Genomic DNA, 15,841 nt, shown 5'->3' with positions numbered 1-15,841 from the left:
CAGAGTGTACTCCACCTGGTGACGAATCGTCGGTTACCTCAGAAGGGTTATAGATATTCCTGTCGGTTGACCACCCAAATTAAAATACATTGTAACTGTGGCCAGTCTGCCAGCATCGATATGTCACAGGTTGTGTAATCTACGAAAGTCATCGTTCTATAACCAAGGGTTACTCGAAATTCCTGATTCAATATTCCTGGTGACGATCATTGGCTACCTTAAGAGAGTCATAGTTACCCATCCCAGTTGCTCACGCTGTGTCTCATTTTTGTTACTGGTGCCAGACTGCCAGAACGGATTTGTCACCAGTTGTCATCCGTAAGAAAGTCATTGTTACTATTGCAAGGCGTTCCTCGAGTTATCTGAGTCAATACTCCAGGTATTGAGTCATTGGCCTATTACGAGAGTCATAGTTACTCGTCACAGTTGCTCACCCAGATTCATATATTTTGTTACTGTGGCCAGTCTGCCAGAACCGATATGACACTAGTTGTGTATCTTCAGTGAGTAATCGTAATGCCAGCCAGGGATTACTAGCTTTTACTGATGCCGTCCTCCAGGTGACGCTGCACTAGCTACCTTGAGTGCGTCATAGCTCCTCGTCCTAATTTCGCAGCCAGTTTCACGTTTCTTGTTACTGTGGCCAGTCTGCCAGCACCGATATGTCACAGGTTGTGTAATCTACGAAAGTCATCGTTACTATAGCCAAGGGTTACTCGAGTTTCCTGACTCAATATTCCTGGTGACGATCATTGGCTACCTTAAGAGAGTCATAGTTACCCATCCCAGTTGCTCACGCTGTGTCTCATTTTTGTTACTGGTGCCAGACTGCCAGAACGGATTTGTCACCAGTTGTGAACCGTAAGAAAGTCATTGTTACTATTGCAAGGCGTTCCTCGAATTATCTGAGTCAATACTCCAGGTATTGAGTCATTGGCCTATTACGAGAGTCATAGTTACTCGTCACAGTTGCTCACCCAGATTCATATATTTTGTTACTGTGGCCAGTCTGCCAGAACCGATATGTCACTAGTTGTGTATCTTAAGTGAGTCACCATTATGCCTGCCAGGGATTACTAGCCTTTACTGATGCAGTCCTCTAGGTGACGCTGCACTAGCTACCTTGAGTGCGTCATAGCTCCTCGTCCTAATTTCGCAGCCAGTTTCACGTTTCTTGTTACTGTGGCGTCTGCCAGAAGCGATACGACACTAGTTGTGTGTCATATGAGAGTCATAGTCACTCCTTTCAGAGTGTACTCCACCTGGTGACGAATCGTCGGTTGCCTCAGAAGGGTAATAGATATTCCTGTCGGTTGACCACCCAAATTAAAATACATTGTAACTGTGGCCAGTCTGCCAGCATCGATATGTCACAGGTTGTGTAATCTACGAAAGTCATCGTTCTATAACCAAGGGTTACTCGAAATTCCTGATTCAATATTCCTGGTGACGATCATTGGCTACCTTAAGAGAGTCATAGTTACCCATCCCAGTTGCTCACGCTGTGTCTCATTTTTGTTACTGGTGCCAGACTGCCAGAACGGATTTGTCACCAGTTGTGAACCGTAAGAAAGTCATTGTTACTATTGCAAGGCGTTCCTCGAGTTATCTGAGTCAATACTCCAGGTATTGAGTCATTGGCCTATTACGAGAGTCATAGTTACTCGTCACAGTTGCTCACCCAGATTCATATATTTTGTTACTGTGGCCAGTCTGCCAGAACCGATATGTCACTAGTTGTGTATCTTAAGTGAGTCACCGTTATGCCTGCCAGGGATTACTAGCCTTTACTGATGCAGTCCTCCAGGTGACGCTGCACTAGCTACCTTGAGTGCGTCATAGCTCCTCGCCCTAATTTCGCAGCCAGTTTCACGTTTCTTGTTACTGTGGCGTCTGCCAGAAGCGATACGACACTAGTTGTGTGTCATATGAGAGTCATAGTCACTCCTTTCAGAGTGTACTCCACCTGGTGACGAATCGTCGGTTACCTCAGAAGGGTAATAGATATTCCTGTCGGTTGACCACCCAAATTAAAATACATTGTAACTGTGGCCAGTCTGCCAGCATCGATATGTCACAGGTTGTGTAATCTACGAAAGTCATCGTTCTATAACCAAGGGTTACTCGAAATTCCTGATTCAATATTCCTGGTGACGATCATTGGCTACCTTAAGAGAGTCATAGTTACCCATCCCAGTTGCTCACGCTGTGTCTCATTTTTGTTACTGGTGCCAGACTGCCAGAACGGATTTGTCACCAGTTGTGAACCGTAAGAAAGTCATTGTTACTATTGCAAGGCGTTCCTCGAGTTATCTGAGTCAATACTCCAGGTATTGAGTCATTGGCCTATTACGAGAGTCATAGTTACTCGTCACAGTTGCTCACCCAGATTCATATATTTTGTTACTGTGGCCAGTCTGCCAGAACCGATATGTCACTAGTTGTGTATCTTAAGTGAGTCACCGTTATGCCTGCCAGGGATTACTAGCCTTTACTGATGCAGTCCTCCAGGTGACGCTGCACTAGCTACCTTGAGTGCGTCATAGCTCCTCGCCCTAATTTCGCAGCCAGTTTCACGTTTCTTGTTACTGTGGCGTCTGCCAGAAGCGATACGACACTAGTTGTGTGTCATATGAGAGTCATAGTCACTCCTTTCAGAGTGTACTCCACCTGGTGACGAATCGTCGGTTACCTCAGAAGGGTAATAGATATTCCTGTCGGTTGACCACCCAAATTAAAATACATTGTAACTGTGGCCAGTCTGCCAGCATCGATATGTCACAGGTTGTGTAATCTACGAAAGTCATCGTTCTATAACCAAGGGTTACTCGAAATTCCTGATTCAATATTCCTGGTGACGATCATTGGCTACCTTAAGAGAGTCATAGTTACCCATCCCAGTTGCTCACGCTGTGTCTCATTTTTGTTACTGGTGCCAGACTGCCAGAACGGATTTGTCACCAGTTGTGATCCGTAAGAAAGTCATTGTTACTATTGCAAGGCGTTCCTCGAGTTATCTGAGTCAATACTCCAGGTATTGAGTCATTGGCCTATTACGAGAGTCATAGTTACTCGTCACAGTTGCTCACCCAGATTCATATATTTTGTTACTGTGGCCAGTCTGCCAGAACCGATATGACACTAGTTGTGCATCTTCAGTGAGTAATCGTAATGCCAGCCAGGGATTACTAGCTTTTACTGATGCCGTCCTCCAGGTGACGCTGCACTAGCTACCTTGAGTGCGTCATAGCTCCTCGTCCTAATTTCGCAGCCAGTTTCACGTTTCTTGTTACTGTGGCCAGTCTGCCAGCACCGATATGTCACAGGTTGTGTAATCTACGAAAGTCATCGTTACTATAGCCAAGGGTTACTCGAGTTTCCTGACTCAATATTCCTGGTGACGATCATTGGCTACCTTAAGAGAGTCATAGTTACCCATCCCAGTTGCTCACGCTGTGTCTCATTTTTGTTACTGGTGCCAGACTGCCAGAACGGATTTGTCACCAGTTGTGAACCGTAAGAAAGTCATTGTTACTATTGCAAGGCGTTCCTCGAATTATCTGAGTCAATACTCCAGGTATTGAGTCATTGGCCTATTACGAGAGTCATAGTTACTCGTCACAGTTGCTCACCCAGATTCATATATTTTGTTACTGTGGCCAGTCTGCCAGAACCGATATGTCACTAGTTGTGTATCTTAAGTGAGTCACCGTTATGCCTGCCAGGGATTACTAGCCTTTACTGATGCAGTCCTCTAGGTGACGCTGCACTAGCTACCTTGAGTGCGTCATAGCTCCTCGTCCTAATTTCGCAGCCAGTTTCACGTTTCTTGTTACTGTGGCGTCTGCCAGAAGCGATACGACACTAGTTGTGTGTCATATGAGAGTCATAGTCACTCCTTTCAGAGTGTACTCCACCTGGTGACGAATCGTCGGTTGCCTCAGAAGGGTAATAGATATTCCTGTCGGTTGACCACCCAAATTAAAATACATTGTAACTGTGGCCAGTCTGCCAGCACCGATATGTCACAGGTTGTGTAATCTACGAAAGTCATCGTTCTATAACCAAGGGTTACTCGAAATTCCTGATTCAATATTCCTGGTGACGATCATTGGCTACCTTAAGAGAGTCATAGTTACCCATCCCAGTTGCTCACGCTGTGTCTCATTTTTGTTAGTGGTGCCAGACTGCCAGAACGGATTTGTCACCAGTTGTGAACCGTAAGAAAGTCATTGTTACTATTGCAAGGCGTTCCTCGAGTTATCTGAGTCAATACTCCAGGTATTGAGTCATTGGCCTATTACGAGAGTCATAGTTACTCGTCACAGTTGCTCACCCAGATTCATATATTTTGTTACTGTGGCCAGTCTGCCAGAACCGATATGACACTAGTTGTGTATCTTAAGTGAGTAATCGTAATGCCAGCCAGGGATTACTAGCCTTTACTGATGCAGTCCTCCAGGTGACGCTGCACTAGCTACCTTGAGTGCGTCATAGCTCCTCGTCCTAATTTCGCAACCAGTTTCACGTTTCTTGTTACTGTGGCCAGTCTGCCAGAACCGATATGACACTAGTTGTGTATCTTAAGTGAGTAATCGTAATGCCAGCCAGGGATTACTAGCCTTTACTGATGCAGTCCTCCAGGTGACGCTGCACTAGCTACCTTGAGTGCGTCATAGCTCCTCGTCCTAATTTCGCAGCCAGTTTCACGTTTCTTGTTACTGTGGCCAGTCTGCCAGCACCGATATGTCACAGGTTGTGTAATCTACGAAAGTCATCGTTACTATAGCCAAGGGTTACTCGAGTCTCCTGACTCAATATTCCTGGTGACGATCATTGGCTACCTTAAGAGAATCATAGTTACCCATCCCAGTTGCTCACGCTGTGTCTCATTTTTGTTACTGGTGCCAGACTGCCAGAACGGATTTGTCACCAGTTGTGAACCGTAAGAAAGTCATTGTTACTATTGAAAGGCGTTCCTCGAATTATCTGAGTCAATACTCCAGGTATTGAGTCATTGGCCTATTACGAGAGTCATAGTTACTCGTCACAGTTGCTCACCCAGATTCATATATTTTGTTACTGTGGCCAGTCTGCCAGAACCGATATGACACTAGTTGTGTATCTTTAGTGAGTCATCGTAATGCCTGCCATTGATTACTAGCCTTTACTGATGCAGTCCTCCAGGTGACGCTGCACTAGCTACCTTGAGTGCGTCATAGCTCCTCGTCCTAATTTCGCAGCCAGTTTCTAGTTTCTTGTTACTGTGGCCAGTCTGCCAGCACCGATATGTCACAGGTTGTGTAATCTACGAAAGTCATCGTTCTATAACCAAGGGTTACTCGAAATTCCTGATTCAATATTCCTGGTGACGATCATTGGCTACCTTAAGAGAGTCATAGTTACCCATCCCAGTTGCTCACGCTGTGTCTCATTTTTGGTAGTGGTGCCAGACTGCCAGAACGGATTTGTCACCAGTTGTGAACCGTAAGAAAGTCATTGTTACTATTGCAAGGCGTTCCTCGAGTTATCTGAGTCAATACTCCAGGTATTGAGTCATTGGCCTATTACGAGAGTCATAGTTACTGGTCACAGTTGCTCACCCAGATTCATATATTTTGTTACTGTGGCCAGTCTGCCAGAACCGATATGACACTAGTTGTGTATCTTAAGTGAGTAATCGTAATGCCAGCCAGGGATTACTAGCCTTTACTGATGCAGTCCTCCAGGTGACGCTGCACTAGCTACCTTGAGTGCGTCATAGCTCCTCGTCCTAATTTCGCAGCCAGTTTCACGTTTCTTGTTACTGTGGCCAGTCTGCCAGCACCGATATGTCACAGGTTGTGTAATCTACGAAAGTCATCGTTACTATAGCCAAGGGTTACTCGAGTTTCCTGACTCAATATTCCTGGTGACGATCATTGGCTACCTTAAGAGAGTCATAGTTACCCATCCCAGTTGCTCACGCTGTGTCTCATTTTTGTTACTGGTGCCAGACTGCCAGAACGGATTTGTCACCAGTTGTGAACCGTAAGAAAGTCATTGTTACTATTGCAAGGCGTTCCTCGAATTATCTGAGTCAATACTCCAGGTATTGAGTCATTGGCCTATTACGAGAGTCATAGTTACTCGTCACAGTTGCTCACCCAGATTCATATATTTTGTTACTGTGGCCAGTCTGCCAGAACCGATATGTCACTAGTTGTGTATCTTAAGTGAGTCACCGTTATGCCTGCCAGGGATTACTAGCCTTTACTGATGCAGTCCTCCAGGTGACGCTGCACTAGCTACCTTGAGTGCGTCATAGCTCCTCGCCCTAATTTCGCAGCCAGTTTCACGTTTCTTGTTACTGTGGCGTCTGCCAGAAGCGATACGACACTAGTTGTGTGTCATATGAGAGTCATAGTCACTCCTTTCAGAGTGTACTCCACCTGGTGACGAATCGTCGGTTACCTCAGAAGGGTTATAGATATTCCTGTCGGTTGACCACCCAAATTAAAATACATTGTAACTGTGGCCAGTCTGCCAGCATCGATATGTCACAGGTTGTGTAATCTACGAAAGTCATCGTTCTATAACCAAGGGTTACTCGAAATTCCTGATTGAATATTCCTGGTGACGATCATTGGCTACCTTAAGAGAGTCATAGTTACCCATCCCAGTTGCTCACGCTGTGTCTCATTTTTGTTACTGGTGCCAGACTGCCAGAACGGATTTGTCACCAGTTGTGATCCGTAAGAAAGTCATTGTTACTATTGCAAGGCGTTCCTCGAGTTATCTGAGTCAATACTCCAGGTATTGAGTCATTGGCCTATTACGAGAGTCATAGTTACTCGTCACAGTTGCTCACCCAGATTCATATATTTTGTTACTGTGGCCAGTCTGCCAGAACCGATATGACGCTAGTTGTGTATCTTCAGTGAGTAATCGTAATGCCAGCCAGGGATTACTAGCTTTTACTGATGCCGTCCTCCAGGTGACGCTGCACTAGCTACCTTGAGTGCGTCATAGCTCCTCGTCCTAATTTCGCAGCCAGTTTCACGTTTCTTGTTACTGTGGGCAGTCTGCCAGCACCGATATGTCACAGGTTGTGTAATCTACGAAAGTCATCGTTACTATAGCCAAGGGTTACTCGAGTTTCCTGACTCAATATTCCTGGTGACGATCATTGGCTACCTTAAGAGAGTCATAGTTACCCATCCCAGTTGCTCACGCTGTGTCTCATTTTTGTTACTGGTGCCAGACTGCCAGAACGGATTTGTCACCAGTTGTGAACCGTAAGAAAGTCATTGTTACTATTGCAAGGCGTTCCTCGAATTATCTGAGTCAATACTCCAGGTATTGAGTCATTGGCCTATTACGAGAGTCATAGTTACTCGTCACAGTTGCTCACCCAGATTCATATATTTTGTTACTGTGGCCAGTCTGCCAGAACCGATATGTCACTAGTTGTGTATCTTAAGTGAGTCACCGTTATGCCTGCCAGGGATTACTAGCCTTTACTGATGCAGTCCTCCAGGTGACGCTGCACTAGCTACCTTGAGTGCGTCATAGCTCCTCGCCCTAATTTCGCAGCCAGTTTCACGTTTCTTGTTACTGTGGCGTCTGCCAGAAGCGATACGACACTAGTTGTGTGTCATATGAGAGTCATAGTCACTCCTTTCAGAGTGTACTCCACCTGGTGACGAATCGTCGGTTACCTCAGAAGGGTTATAGATATTCCTGTCGGTCGACCACCCAAATTAAAATACATTGTAACTGTGGCCAGTCTGCCAGCATCGATATGTCACAGGTTGTGTAATCTACGAAAGTCATCGTTCTATAACCAAGGGTTACTCGAAATTCCTGATTCAATATTCCTGGTGACGATCATTGGCTACCTTAAGAGAGTCATAGTTACCCATCCCAGTTGCTCACGCTGTGTCTCATTTTTGTTACTGGTGCCAGACTGCCAGAACGGATTTGTCACCAGTTGTGATCCGTAAGAAAGTCATTGTTACTATTGCAAGGCGTTCCTCGAGTTATCTGAGTCAATACTCCAGGTATTGAGTCATTGGCCTATTACGAGAGTCATAGTTACTCGTCACAGTTGCTCACCCAGATTCATATATTTTGTTACTGTGGCCAGTCTGCCAGAACCGATATGACACTAGTTGTGTATCTTCAGTGAGTAATCGTAATGCCAGCCAGGGATTACTAGCTTTTACTGATGCCGTCCTCCAGGTGACGCTGCACTAGCTACCTTGAGTGCGTCATAGCTCCTCGTCCTAATTTCGCAGCCAGTTTCACGTCTCTTGTTACTGTGGCCAGTCTGCCAGCACCGATATGTCACAGGTTGTGTAATCTACGAAAGTCATCGTTACTATAGCCAAGGGTTACTCGAGTTTCCTGACTCAATATTCCTGGTGACGATCATTGGCTACCTTATGAGAGTCATAATTACCCATCCCAGTTGCTCACGCTGTGTCTCATTTTTGTTACTGGTGCCAGACTGCCAGAACGGATTTGTCACCAGTTGTGAACCGTAAGAAAGTCATTGTTACTATTGCAAGGCGTTCCTCGAGTTATCTGAGTCAATACTCCAGGTATTGAGTCATTGGCCTATTACGAGAGTCATAGTTACTCGTCACAGTTGCTCACCCAGATTCATATATTTTGTTACTGTGGCCAGTCTGCCAGAACCGATATGTCACTAGTTGTGTATCTTAAGTTAGTCACCGTTATGCCTGCCAGGGATTACTAGCCTTTACTGATGCAGTCCTCCAGGTCATGCTGCACTAGCTACCTTGAGTGCGTCATAGCTCCTCGTCCTAATTTCGCAGCCAGTTTCACGTTTCTTGTTACTGTGGCCAGTCTGCCAGCACCGATATGTCACAGGTTGTGTAATCTACGAAAGTCATCGTTACTATAGCCAAGGGTTACTCGAGTTTCCTGACTCAATATTCCTGGTGACGATCATTGGCTACCTTAAGAGAGTCATAGTTACCCATCCCAGTTGCTCACGCTGTGTCTCATTTTTGTTACTGGTGCCAGACTGCCAGAACGGATTTGTCACCAGTTGTGAACCGTAAGAAAGTCATTGTTACTATTGCAAGGCGTTCCTTGAATTATCTGAGTCAATACTCCAGGTATTGAGTCATTGGCCTATTACGAGAGTCATAGTTACTCGTCACAGTTGCTCACCCAGATTCATATATTTTGTTACTGTGGCCAGTCTGCCAGAACCGATATGTCACTAGTTGTGTATCTTAAGTGAGTCACCATTATGCCTGCCAGGGATTACTAGCCTTTACTGATGCAGTCCTCTAGGTGACGCTGCACTAGCTACCTTGAGTGCGTCATAGCTCCTCGTCCTAATTTCGCAGCCAGTTTCACGTTTCTTGTTACTGTGGCGTCTGCCAGAAGCGATACAACACTAGTTGTGTGTCATATGAGAGTCATAGTCACTCCTTTCAGAGTGTACTCCACCTGGTGACGAATCGTCGGTTGCCTCAGAAGGGTAATAGATATTCCTGTCGGTTGACCACCCAAATTAAAATACATTGTAACTGTGGCCAGTCTGCCAGCATCGATATGTCACAGGTTGTGTAATCTACGAAAGTCATCGTTCTATAACCAAGGGTTACTCGAAATTCCTGATTCAATATTCCTGGTGACGATCATTGGCTACCTTAAGAGAGTCATAGTTACCCATCCCAGTTGCTCACGCTGTGTCTCATTTTTGTTAGTGGTGCCAGACTGCCAGAACGGATTTGTCACCAGTTGTGAACCGTAAGAAAGTCATTGATACCATTGCAAGGCGTTCCTCGAGTTATCTGAGTCAATACTCCAGGTATTGAGTCATTGGCCTATTACGAGAGTCATAGTTACTCGTCACAGTTGCTCACCCAGATTCATATATTTTGTTACTGTGGCCAGTCTGCCAGAACCGATATGACACTAGTTGTGTATCTTAAGTGAGTAATCGTAATGCCAGCCAGGGATTACTAGCCTTTACTGATGCAGTCCTCCAGGTGACGCTGCACTAGCTACCTTGAGTGCGTCATAGCTCCTCGTCCTAATTTCGCAGCCAGTTTCACGTTTCTTGTTACTGTGGCCAGTCTGCCAGAACCGATATGACACTAGTTGTGTATCTTAAGTGAGTAATCGTAATGCCAGCCAGGGATTACTAGCCTTTACTGATGCAGTCCTCCAGGTGACGCTGCACTAGCTACCTTGAGTGCGTCATAGCTCCTCGTCCTAATTTCGCAGCCAGTTTCACGTTTCTTGTTACTGTGGCCAGTCTGCCAGCACCGATATGTCACAGGTTGTGTAATCTACGAAAGTCATCGTTACTATAGCCAAGGGTTACTCGGATCTCCTGACTCAATATTCCTGGTGACGATCATTGGCTACCTTAAGAGAGTCATAGTTACCCATCCCAGTTGCTCACGCTGTGTCTCATTTTTGTTACTGGTGCCAGACTGCCAGAACGGATTTGTCACCAGTTGTGAACCGTAAGAAAGTCATTGTTACTATTGCAAGGCGTTCCTCGAGTTATCTGAGTCAATACTCCAGGTATTGAGTCATTGGCCTATTACGAGAGTCGTAGTTACTCGTCACAGTTGCTCACCCAGATTCATATATTTTGTTACTGTGGCCAGTCTGCCAGAACCGATATGTCACTAGTTGTGTATCTTAAGTGAGTCACCGTTATGCCTGCCAGGGATTACTAGCCTTTACTGATGCAGTCCTCCAGGTGTCACCGCACTTGCTACCTTGAGTGCGTCATAGCTCCTCGTCCTAATTTCGCAGCCAGTTTCACGTTTCTTGTTACGTGGCGTCTGCCAGAAGCGATACGACACTAGTTGTGTGTCATATGAGAGTCATAGTCACTCCTTTCAGAGTGTACTCCACCTGGTGACGAATCGTCGGTTACCTCAGAAGGGTAATAGATATTCCTGTCGGTTGACCACCCAAATTAAAATACATTGTAACTGTGGCCAGTCTGCCAGCATCGATATGTCGCAGGTTGTGTAATCTACGAAAGTCATCGTTCTATAACCAAGGGTTACTCGCAATTCCTGATTCAATATTCCTGGTGACGATCATTGGCTACCTTAAGAGAGTCATAGTTACCCATCCCAGTTGCTCACGCTGTGTCTCATTTTTGTTACTGGTGCCAGACTGCCAGAACGGATTTGTCACCAGTTGTGAACCGTAAGAAAGTCATTGTTACTATTGCAAGGCGTTCCTCGAGTTATCTGAGTCAATACTCCAGGTATTGAGTCATTGGCCTATTACGAGAGTCATAGTTACTCGTCACAGTTGCTCACCCAGATTCATATATTTTGTTACTGTGGCCAGTCTGCCAGAACCGATATGACACTAGTTGTGTATCTTAAGTGAGTCATCGTAATGCCTGCCATTGATTACTAGCCTTTACTGATGCAGTCCTCCAGGTGACGCTGCACTAGCTACCTTGAGTGCGTCATAGCTCCTCGTCCTAATTTCGCAGCCAGTTTCTAGTTTCTTGTTACTGTGGCCAGTCTGCCAGCACCGATATGTCACAGGTTGTGTAATCTACGAAAGTCATCGTTCTATAACCAAGGGTTACTCGAAATTCCTGATTAAATATTCCTGGTGACGATCATTGGCTACCTTAAGAGAGTCATAGTTACCCATCCCAGTTGCTCACGCTGTGTCTCATTTTTGTTAGTGGTGCCAGACTGCCAGAACGGATTTGTCACCAGTTGTGAACCGTAAGAAAGTCATTGTTACTATTGCAAGGCGTTCCTCGAGTTATCTGAGTCAATACTCCAGGTATTGAGTCATTGGCCTATTACGAGAGTCATAGTTACTCGTCACAGTTGCTCACCCAGATTCATATATTTTGTTACTGTGGCCAGTCTGCCAGAACCGATATGACACTAGTTGTGTATCTTAAGTGAGTAATCGTAATGCCAGCCAGGGATTACTAGCCTTTACTGATGCAGTCCTCCAGGTGACGCTGCACTAGCTACCTTGAGTGCGTCATAGCTCCTCGTCCTAATTTCGCAGCCAGTTTCACGTTTCTTGTTACTGTGGCCAGTCTGCCAGAACCGATATGACACTAGTTGTGTATCTTCAGTGAGTAATCGTAATGCCAGCCAGGGATTACTAGCCTTTACTGATGCAGTCCTCCAGGTGACGCTGCACTAGCTACCTTGAGTGCGTCATAGCTCCTCGTCCTAATTTCGCAGCCAGTTTCACGTTTCTTGTTACTGTGGCCAGTCTGCCAGCACCGATATGTCACAGGTTGTGTAATCTACGAAAGTCATCGTTACTATAGCCAAGGGTTACTCGAGTCTCCTGACTCAATATTCCTGGTGACGATCATTGGCTACCTTAAGAGAGTCATAGTTACCCATCCCAGTTGCTCACGCTGTGTCTCATTTTTGTTACTGGTGCCAGACTGCCAGAACGGATTTGTCACCAGTTGTGAACCGTAAGAAAGTCATTGTTACTATTGCAAGGCGTTCCTCGAGTTATCTGAGTCAATACTCCAGGTATTGAGTCATTGGCCTATTACGAGAGTCATAGTTACTCGTCACAGTTGCTCACCCAGATTCATATATTTTGTTACTGTGGCCAGTCTGCCAGAACCGATATGTCACTAGTTGTGTATCTTAAGTGAGTCACCGTTATGCCTGCCAGGGATTACTAGCCTTTACTGATGCAGTCCTCCAGGTGACGCTGCACTAGCTACCTTGAGTGCGTCATAGCTCCTCGCCCTAATTTCGCAGCCAGTTTCACGTTTCTTGTTACTGTGGCGTCTGCCAGAAGCGATACGACACTAGTTGTGTGTCATATGAGAGTCATAGTCACTCTTTTCAGAGTGTACTCCACCTGGTGACGAATCGTCGGTTACCTCAGAAGGGTAATAGATATTCCTGTCGGTTGACCACCCAAATTAAAATACATTGTAACTGTGGCCAGTCTGCCAGCATCGATATGTCGCAGGTTGTGTAATCTACGAAAGTCATCGTTCTATAACCAAGGGTTACTCGCAATTCCTGATTCAATATTCCTGGTGACGATCATTGGCTACCTTAAGAGAGTCATAGTTACTCATCCCAGTTGCTCACGCTGTGTCTCATTTTTGTTACTGGTGCCAGACTGCCAGAACGGATTTGTCACCAGTTGTGAACCGTAAGAAAGTCATTGTTACTATTGCAAGGCGTTCCTCGAGTTATCTGAGTCAATACTCCAGGTATTGAGTCATTGGCCTATTACGAGAGTCATAGTTACTCGTCACAGTTGCTCACCCAGATTCATATATTTTGTTACTGTGGCCAGTCTGCCAGAACCGATATGACACTAGTTGTGTATCTTAAGTGAGTCATCGTAATGCCTGCCATTGATTACTAGCCTTTACTGATGCAGTCCTCCAGGTGACGCTGCACTAGCTACCTTGAGTGCGTCATAGCTCCTCGTCCTAATTTCGCAGCCAGTTTCTAGTTTCTTGTTACTGTGGCCAGTCTGCCAGCACCGATATGTCACAGGTTGTGTAATCTACGAAAGTCATCGTTCTATAACCAAGGGTTACTCGAAATTCCTGATTCAATATTCCTGGTGACGATCATTGGCTACCTTAAGAGAGTCATAGTTACCCATCCAAGTTGCTCACGCTGTGTCTCATTTTTGTTAGTGGTGCCAGACTGCCAGAACGGATTTGTCACCATTTGTGAACCGTAAGAAAGTCATTGTTACTATTGCAAGGCGTTCCTCGAGTTATCTGAGTCAATACTCCAGGTATTGAGTCATTGGCCTATTACGAGAGTCATAGTTACTCGTCACAGTTGCTCACCCAGATTCATATATTTTGTTACTGTGGCCAGTCTGCCAGAACCGATATGACACTAGTTGTGTATCTTAAGTGAGTAATCGTAATGCCAGCCAGGGATTACTAGCCTTTACTGATGCAGTCCTCCAGGTGACGCTGCACTAGCTACCTTGAGTGCGTCATAGCTCCTCGTCCTAATTTCGCAGCCAGTTTCACGTTTCTTGTTACTGTGGCCAGTCTGCCAGAACCGATATGACACTAGTTGTGTATCTTAAGTGAGTAATCGTAATGCCAGCCAGGGATTACTAGCCTTTACTGATGCAGTCCTCCAGGTGACGCTGCACTAGCTACCTTGAGTGCGTCATAGCTCCTCGTCCTAATTTCGCAGCCAGTTTCACGTTTCTTGTTACTGTGGCCAGTCTGCCAGCACCGATATGTCACAGGTTGTGTAATCTACGAAAGTCATCGTTACTATAGCCAAGGGTTACTCGAGTCTCCTGACTCAATATTCCTGGTGACGATCATTGGCTACCTTAAGAGAGTCATAGTTACCCATCCCAGTTGCTCACGCTGTGTCTCATTTTTGTTACTGGTGCCAGACTGCCAGAACGGATTTGTCACCAGTTGTGAACCGTAAGAAAGTCATTGTTACTATTGCAAGGCGTTCCTCGAGTTATCTGAGTCAATACTCCAGGTATTGAGTCATTGGCCTATTACGAGAGTCATAGTTACCCGTCACAGTTGCTCACCCAGATTCATATATTTTGTTACTGTGGCCAGTCTGCCAGAACCGATATGTCACTAGTTGTGTATCTTAAGTGAGTCACCGTTATGCCTGCCAGGGATTACTAGCCTTTACTGATGCAGTCCTCCAGGTGACGCTGCACTAGCTACCTTGAGTGCGTCATAGCTCCTCGCCCTAATTTCGCAGCCAGTTTCACGTTTCTTGTTACTGTGGCGTCTGCCAGAAGCGATACGACACTAGTTGTGTGTCATATGAGAGTCATAGTCACTCTTTTCAGAGTGTACTCCACCTGGTGACGAATCGTCGGTTACCTCAGAAGGGTAATAGATATTCCTGTCGGTTGACCACCCAAATTAAAATACATTGTAACTGTGGCCAGTCTGCCAGCATCGATATGTCGCAGGTTGTGTAATCTACGAAAGTCATCGTTCTATAACCAAGGGTTACTCGCAATTCCTGATTCAATATTCCTGGTGACGATCATTGGCTACCTTAAGAGAGTCATAGTTACCCATCCCAGTTGCTCACGCTGTGTCTCATTTTTGTTACTGGTGCCAGACTGCCAGAACGGATTTGTCACCAGTTGTGAACCGTAAGAAAGTCATTGTTACTATTGCAAGGCGTTCCTCGATTTATCTGAGTCAATACTCCAGGTATTGAGTCATTGGCCTATTACGAGAGTCATAGTTACTCGTCACAGTTGCTCACCCAGATTCATATATTTTGTTACTGTGGCCAGTCTGCCAGAACCGATATGACACTAGTTGTGTATCTTAAGTGAGTCATCGTAATGCCTGCCATTGATTACTAGCCTTTACTGATGCAGTCCTCCAGGTGACGCTGCACTAGCTACCTTGAGTGCGTCATAGCTCCTCGTCCTAATTTCGCAGCCAGTTTCTAGTTTCTTGTTACTGTGGCCAGTCTGCCAGCACCGATATGACACAGGTTGTGTAATCTACGAAAGTCATCGTTCTATAACCAAGGGTTACTCGAAATTCCTGATTCAATATTCCTGGTGACGATCATTGGCTACCTTAAGAGAGTCATAGTTACCCATCCCAGTTGCTCACGCTGTGTCTCATTTTTGTTAGTGGTGCCAGACTGCCAGAACGGATTTGTCACCAGTTGTGAACCGTAAGAAAGTCATTGTTACTATTGCAAGGCGTTCCTCGAGTTATCTGAGTCAATACTCCAGGTATTGAGTCATTGGCCTATTACGAGAGTCATAGTTACTCGTCACAGTTGCTCACCCAGATTCATATATTTTGTTACTGTGGCCAGTCTGCCAGAAC

Source organism: Schistocerca gregaria, chromosome 9 (assembly GCF_023897955.1).
Source record: "Schistocerca gregaria isolate iqSchGreg1 chromosome 9, iqSchGreg1.2, whole genome shotgun sequence".
NCBI lineage: Eukaryota > Metazoa > Arthropoda > Insecta > Orthoptera > Acrididae > Schistocerca > Schistocerca gregaria.
Note: the sequence above shows the minus strand (reverse complement) of the source record.